Consider the following 7743-nt stretch of genomic DNA (forward strand, 5'->3'; position numbering starts at 1 on the left):
AATGAAAACATTGCTGTTGAATCCTGGTTGAAGACAAGGCATGAAAGACTAAAATTCGAAAGAGTCCCAGATGGAAAAGCAAGAGGTAAAGAAACAAACAATGTTTGAAAAGTTATGTGTAGAAAAATCAGACTGAAACTTGCTGAAAGCCAAGATAGAATCATCTAGGCGAATTCAGGAAGTACACAGCGTCCAAAAGAGGTGGAATCCCAATAGACTTAGCAGCAGCTGTATGATCCAAATCAACAAAGTTCATGAGCATCCCAGTGATTTAAAATGCGCCTGGAGGAAAGCAACATAGTCACAAGAGAACCTCCAGAGGGTTTCAGCTGCTATCTCAGCAGCAATATTGCAGGACAGGGAGGAGTGCCAGGACATAGACCATAGCTTGAATGGCAAAATGCTGCCATCTAGGGTAGCCTATGCCACATGACCACCATTTCTAATAACAGCAGAGCTAGAGAATGCCACAGACCTGCAAATCTTAAAAGAATTCAGCAGTTCGAAACTTATCCTAAAAGAAAGGTTGAGAATTCTCCCCTGAAGGGATAAGCAGCAAGATGAAATGGAAAGAAGAAAACCCTTATTGGAAATGCAAGAAGAGCATGAGTGGAAAAGAAGAAACAAGAAGAAAGCAAGGAGGACATCAAAACCCTAAAGATGGGAGAGGGAAGCAGGAAATCATAGGGGATTGGAAGCACTATCTTAAGGGAGTCAGCTTATATGACTCTCTGTTGGAAGCAAACGGAGAGATGCATGGCCTGACGTGTTTGCAAAACAAACGAGAAGCAGACCAAGAAAGAATCAAACAAACAAACAACACAAAAAGGGTAGGGTAACATGAATATTCAAAAGAAATTACTCAAGCTGATGTCAAGGATCATTCAGTACGCATCGACCCAGTATCGCGGCTTGAATGTACTCAGCACACCTGTATTTGGAAATCAGAGGCGTGCATATATATTCGTAAATATTGATTCATATGAGCATATCGTGACCTAACCCAAATGCCGATTTGGAATCCAATGGATTCCTAGTCCGTGATATAGACTTGCAAGTCTTCCAACAGGATGAATGAATGCCATATTCTACACTACGTCGAGAAGAAATGGCACAAGCCTATAACAAGGAAAATAGCTCCGCAAAAGTGTACTAAGATCAAAAGAGACAGGCAGTAAAGTGCACATTGGGGATTGTATCAGTCCTAGGAATTTCAGCCCCCTTGAAACAAATGGATAGATGTCCCGTGAATGCGGGTGTTTCAGCAGAAATCAACCGACGGCTATGTATTGCGGGTGTGCCCATATTACAGGAACAATAGTTTCCCTTAGTGGGTCTCTGTGTACTGTGAACTGTTAGAAAGTTTAAAGACGTGTGAAACATTCAACTGAAAATGGACACACTTCCCTCCGTTGCTACAGTGCATACAGATCTGAACAAAAGGAAAGAGGGAAGAACAAAGGCCCATGGGACGCTAGTGGGTAGAATCACATTTACCTTAGGAACCTCTCGTCGGATGCAGCCCCTCCCCCAACACTGACAAGATGCAGCAGCCATTGGGGGATGGCAGTTAGCGGTTGGATTCCAGGTGGAATGTTAGGTGTGTACCCGCGAGGCTTGTTGTGGCTGGTGGATCCTAGGTAACCGGGCAGAGTTCTGTGGGTGGATCAGTGCGATGGAGGGGCTGCCGCCCTCCTGTGGAGCTTGGCTTAGGTCTTTGGTCCGGGAAGCTGTGTCAGTTCGAGATACTGCAGCTGCCCCAAAGACCTGAGTTCACGGGTCAGTTTCCAGAACCTGAAAGGGCAGACAGTGGAAGATCTGCCTGTCTTCAGCTTACTGGAGAGGCTCCGAGGTCCTTTCAGACTTGCCCCAGTCCTGTTGAAGTCGACTTTATGGGAGACAGGAAGAGAAGCTGGCCGAAAATATGGTTGCACGGATTGAGGAGAGTTGCGAACACATTGGTGAGAGATGTTTCTGGCTACAATAGAGAATACTGGCCTGGAGACAGCTGTAGAGGATAGCAGGCTCGAAAGGCATTCATAAGACATATTGAACACGGCTGATACTAGCAGAAACATACGGAGGGCCACCGTGGACTGGAGGAAGTTCCTCAATTCTCTGCTCCAAGAACGGGTCCAAGATCCCTGACGTCTAAAGAGAAGAGATGGCAGAGATGATAAAAACGCTCATGTTCTTGAAAGAGGTCAGATAATCCACACGACCCAAGGGGCAATTCCAAGCCATTCAGATCAAAGTGCACCAAGCCCAGGTAAGCCTTTTCCCAGGTTTGGGCCTAGCTATCAAGCACTTGCTCTTCCCTCCCCTCCACTCAGGCATCCATTTTGAGGGATCAGTACCTGAGCTGCAATGGAGCCAGTAAGAGAAGAGCAAGCCCCCTCCTAGAATCAGAGTTCCTCTAGCTTCATCCTCTGTGAACCACAGGGAAACCCATAAAGGTCAAATACTCCCGTATGAAATAGATAGGAATTGAATACTTAGCTCCCACAAAGTAACGATGACCTTCCGCTAGATTCAGCAAATGCTGGGTTTATGTCTTCTCTGGGGTGAAGGGAGTTGTGGTAAGTGAGGGGAATCTTTGACTGAACTTGAATCTGTATTAGGCCTCCGTTTTTCAAGACAGTCTAGGTACATATTAGAAGTCAGATAGTGAACTGAACTGTAAAAGTCGCCAATGACATGAAAGACACAGCTTATGTGGACCGCCTTTCAATTGAGTCAAGCCCCCGGGGGCAATCGATCATGGGGGTGCAGACTTGGTTGCATTCAAGTGCTTTACCCAACATGATCGGATGATTAAGCGTTCTCATCACTGATAGAAGAACACCTGGTTCTCAGTAGCCTAGCATAGCTGCAGCAGGGTTCTCATAGCTATAATGCCTCTAGGTTCTTTGGATTCAAAGCTAAATGTATATATTTAGTTCGTTTCCTCTTGTATTTTCCTTGAGAGGGATGTTACACCTTGAAATGCCAACATTGACCAGTAGGTGTCATCGGGAGTAAAGGGCACCACATGCACAAGGGAATCCAAGCTTGGGGGTTATTTCATGTTTCCATTAGTTATTTCATGGTTCCTGTTGGTTTCGGAGGCTTCAAACAGTAAAGAGTTGACATGACCCCTTTAACAGTTCGGACTGCTAGTTTGCATTCTATCTGTCTATGTTTTCCTTAGAGCTGACAAAATGTTACCGAAATTGACAAGTCTGGCTTCTAGGTCGATTTAGTATGTTTCAGAAACTAACTTCATTTTCGTATAACTCCCAAAACATGTATATAAATTCTATTAAATTTTTAAAGACTGCAAATGAGATATCAACACAATGTCAAAACTGGGGTCTTCGGACAATCCCTCCCACCACGGCTGTATAGAAACAAAGAGATAAAAAATAATCACATTTCTGTGAAATGTATCTGGAAAGTGTTGATTCATCGATGCCCAGTGGACAGAGAAGCAGTGCAACCTGCGCTCACTCGCTCCCATGAACACAGCAATGGAAATATACACTCACCCAGCCCTTGGCACAGGACACTTGCCGAAGAGAGGTCTGTTACTTCCAAAGACAGGATGAGGCCTCAGAACACCTGGAAGCAGGAGAAAGAAAAGCAGGGAATGGATACCAGTGCATGGTCTGAGCCCTGTTGATGGAGCAGTAAAGGTGAAACTCTCTTTAACTTGGACGCACACTCTCAAGCGGACAGGAGACATGGGACTGAAGGTGATGCGCTGAGTGTTAGAAGAGTGCACAGCAGATGCTTGGCTGACAGAACTCAAAGAATCCAGTGCAAAATATCCCCACAGTTGATTCTGAGACCGAGATCCGAGCTGCCAAATTTGAGGTAGCAGAGGCAGCGTTCAGGGAGGGATAGGGCTACGGATGATGGCACACGCTGAGTCTCAGTGATCTGGAGTGCGTTGTGGGATGTGGTGGGTCCTATCAAGAGAGCAAACCGACCTGTGACCCCAATGAGCAAGCAACCACCCTGGCGCACGCAGTTGAAATTATCGAACTGTCCCATGGCCACACCCAGTGCATCTGCAGGACCAGAGACCAATTTGGCATTTTGCCAATAGAGCATGTGTGGGGCTGAATCAGAGATATTGTGCATCGGGTCTGAGGGATCCAGGGGGCCTTGGGTTTGAATTCAGAATGAAAAGCCTTAGGATCTGCTACATTCAAAACCTGGGCTGTGATTATGGTTTGGTTTGAGGCACAGGATGTGCAACAGCTCTGTGGTTGCCTTCGTGCACCCGTGCCACAAGGATGAGAGGACAAGGAAGTGTGGTCCAAGACCACAGCATGAGAAGACGAAGGATTTCCTTCAGTTTATCGCTCAAAAGCGGATGCTACATTTTGGATGGCACCGGCATGGTTCGGCAGCGAGGACACCAAGTTCGGGCTGCGGGATCATTCCAGCAGGCCCTGATGTGTGACATCCATAGATATGCTTCCACTGGTGTTTCTGTAGACAGAGAAGCTCTTGGAAGAACTGGTTTCAGTGGGACATTCCCGTGGCACTACAAAGCACAAGCGCACTCACACTCTGCTCTTCTGGAAACACTCCAAAATAACATAGAGTAGAATGCAGAGCTGAGAAACTTTAGAAGCTCCATTTCCACCAGAGGAAGTGTCCTGTGCTCTTTCAGATTTGTGAGATAAGCGTAATCAAAATGAGGTTATCCTAATCGAAATAGTATGGGGGGTTCATCACAACAAAGGCAACACCAGCAATTGGAGATAGAACAGACAACACACACAGGAACAGGACATGGCATCAATGTCTAGGAAAATTTGTCCTCACAGAAATCCCACGCAATTGTGTAGAGCCAAGAGTCTAAATTTTTCACTTAACCAAGCCCTAGAAGTCTACATTAGATACCTGAAATTTCCTGACCAGTAGAGATGAAGAAATACAGTAAAAGGAAAAGGAAGTACCATTTTCAGTTCCAAAGAGATTGAAGGCCCTAAAGATAAGCTTTCAGACAATTAGACTGCAAAACGCTCTCCAGAGCAAGTATTGAAAATGGAGGTGAGGGAAACACTGAAGAACAACAGTGTCTCAGAATCACAAAAGGCAGAATACCAGAAAAGGGGAAGAGAAAGCCTAAAGACGAGCCAAATAATATCAGAAAACTCAGTGGATGAGAAAATATCAGGGCTAACATTCCGTTCTAAGCAGACTAGATTTTGCAGAGGGACGCGTGAATGACTTGGAAGACAGGGGAACAGAAATCCCTCGGTGAGAAGCACACATAGGAAAGCAAGTGCAAACCAATGAAAACATTGCTGTTGAATCCTGGTTGAAGACAAGGCATGAAAGACTAAAATTCGAAAGAGTCCCAGATGGAAAAGCAAGAGATAAAGAAGCAAACAATGTTTGAAAAGTTATGTGTAGAAAAATCAGACTGAAACTTGCTGAAAGCCAAGATAGAATCATCTAGGCGAATTCAGGAAGTACACAGCGTCCAAAAGAGGTGGAATCCCAATAGACTTAGCAGCAGCTGTATGATCCAAATCAACAAAGTTCATGAGCATCCCAGAGATTTAAAATGCGCCTGGAGGAAAGCAACATAGTCACAAGAGAACCTCCAGAGGGGTTTCAGCTGCTATCTCAGCAGCAATATTGCAGGACAGGGAGGAGTGCCAGGACATAGACCATAGCTTGAATGGCAAAATGCTGCCATCTAGGGTAGCCTATGCCACATGACCACCATTTCTAATAACAGCAGAGCTAGAGAATGCCACAGACCTGCAAATCTGAAAAGAATTCAGCAGTTCGAAACTTATCCTAAAAGAAAGGTTGAGAATTCTCCCCTGAAGGGATAAGCAGCAAGATGAAATGGAAAGAAGAAAACCCTTATTGGAAATGCAAGAAGAGCATGAGTGGAAAAGAAGAAACAAGAAGAAGGCAAGGAGGACATCAAAACCCTAAAGATGGGAGAGGGAAGCAGGAAATCATAGGGGATTGGAAGCACTATCTTAAGGGAGTCAGCTTATATGACTCTCTGTTGGAAGCAAAGGGAGAGATGCATGGCCTGACGTGTTTGCAAAACAAACGAGAAGCTGACCAAGAAAGAATCAAACAAACAAACAACACAAAAAGGGTAAGGTAACATGAATATTCCAAAGAAATTACTCAAGGTGATGTCAAGGATCATTCAGTACGCATCGACCCAGTATTGCGGCTTGAATGTATTCAGCACACCTGTATTCGGAAATCAGAGGCGTGCATTTATATTCGTAAATATTGATTCATATGAGCATATCGTGACCTAACCCAAATGCCGATTTGGAATCCAATGGATTCCTAGTCCGTGATATAGACTTGCAAGTCTTCCAACAGGATGAATGAATGCCATATTCTACACTACGTCGAGAAGAAATGGCACAAGCCTATAGCAAGGAAAATAGCTCCGCAAAAGTGTACTAAGATCAAAAGAGACAGGCAGTAAAGTGCACATTGGGGATTGTATCAGTCCTAGGAATTTCAGCCCCCTTGAAACAAATGGATAGATGTCCCGTGAATGCGGGTGTTTCAGCAGAAATCAACCGTCGGCTATGTATTGCGGGTGTGCCCATATTACAGGAACAATACTTTCCCTTAGTAGGTCTCTGTGTACTGTGAACTGTTAGAAAGTTTAAAGACGTGTGAAACATTCAACTGAAAATGGACACACTTCCCTCCGTTGCTACAGTGCATACAGATCTGAACAAAAGGAAAGAGGGAAGAACAAAGGCCCATGGGACGCTAGTGGGTAGAATCACATTTACCTTAGGAACCTCTCGTCGGATGCAGCCCCTCCCCCAACACTGACAAGATGCAGCAGCCATTGGGGATGGCAGTTAGCCGTTGGATTCCAGGTGGAATGTTGGTGTGTACCGCGAGGCTTGTTGTGGCTGGTGGATCCTAGGTAACCGGGCAGAGTTCTGTGGGTGGATCAGTGCGATGGAGGGGCTGCCGCCCTCTGTGGAGCTTGGCTTAGGTCTTTGGTCCGGGAAGCTGTGTCAGTTCGAGATACTGCTGCTGCCCAAAGACCTGAGTTCACGGGTCAGTTTCCAGAACCTGAGAGGGCAGACAGTGGAAGATCTGCCTGTCTTCAGCTTACTGGAGAGGCTCCGAGGTCCTTTCAGACTTGCCCAGTCCTGTTGAAGTCGACTTTATGGGAGACACGAAGAGAAGCTGGCCGAAAATATGGCTGCACGGATTGAGGAGAGATGCGAACACATTGATGAGAGATGTTCTGCTACAATAGAGAATACTGGCCTGGAGACAGCTGTAGAGGATAGCAGGCTCGAAAGGCATTCATAAGACATATTGAACCCGGCTGATACTAGCAGAAACATACGGAGGGCCACCGTGGACTGGAGGAAGTTCCTCAATTCTCTGCTCCAAGAACGGGTCCAAGATCCCTGACGTCTAAAGAGAAGAGATGGCAGAGATGATAAAAACGCTCATGTTCTTGAAAGAGGTCAGATAATCCACACGACCCAAGGGGCAATTCCAAGCCATTCAGATCAAAGTGCACCAAGCCCAGGTAAGCCTTTTCCCAGGTTTGGGCCTAGCTATCAAGCACTTGCTCTTCCCTCCCCTCCACTCAGGCATCCATTTTGAGGGATCAGTACCTGAGCTGCAATGGAGCCAGTAAGAGAAGAGCAAGCCCCTCCTAGAATCAGAGTTCCTCTAGCTTCATCCTCTGTGAACCACAGGGAAACCCATAAAGGTCAA

General features: G+C 45.8%; 1 long non-coding RNA gene across 1 annotated transcript; it reads right to left on the reverse strand.

The window, feature by feature from the left end:
- Window positions 1–2019: 2019 nt before the first annotated feature.
- On the reverse strand, window positions 2020–7391 carry LOC140695582 (uncharacterized). The gene is made up of 3 exons (XR_012071233.1): window positions 6789–7391; window positions 3528–3600; window positions 2020–2151 (listed from the first exon to the last, which is right to left on the reverse strand). It is a non-coding gene; the product is annotated as an uncharacterized lncRNA (long non-coding RNA).
- Between the last annotated feature and the right edge of the window lie 352 nt (window positions 7392–7743).

The sequence above is a fragment of the Vicugna pacos genome, unplaced genomic scaffold (genome assembly GCF_048564905.1).
Source record: "Vicugna pacos unplaced genomic scaffold, VicPac4 scaffold_462, whole genome shotgun sequence".
NCBI classification, from domain to species: domain Eukaryota; kingdom Metazoa; phylum Chordata; class Mammalia; order Artiodactyla; family Camelidae; genus Vicugna; species Vicugna pacos.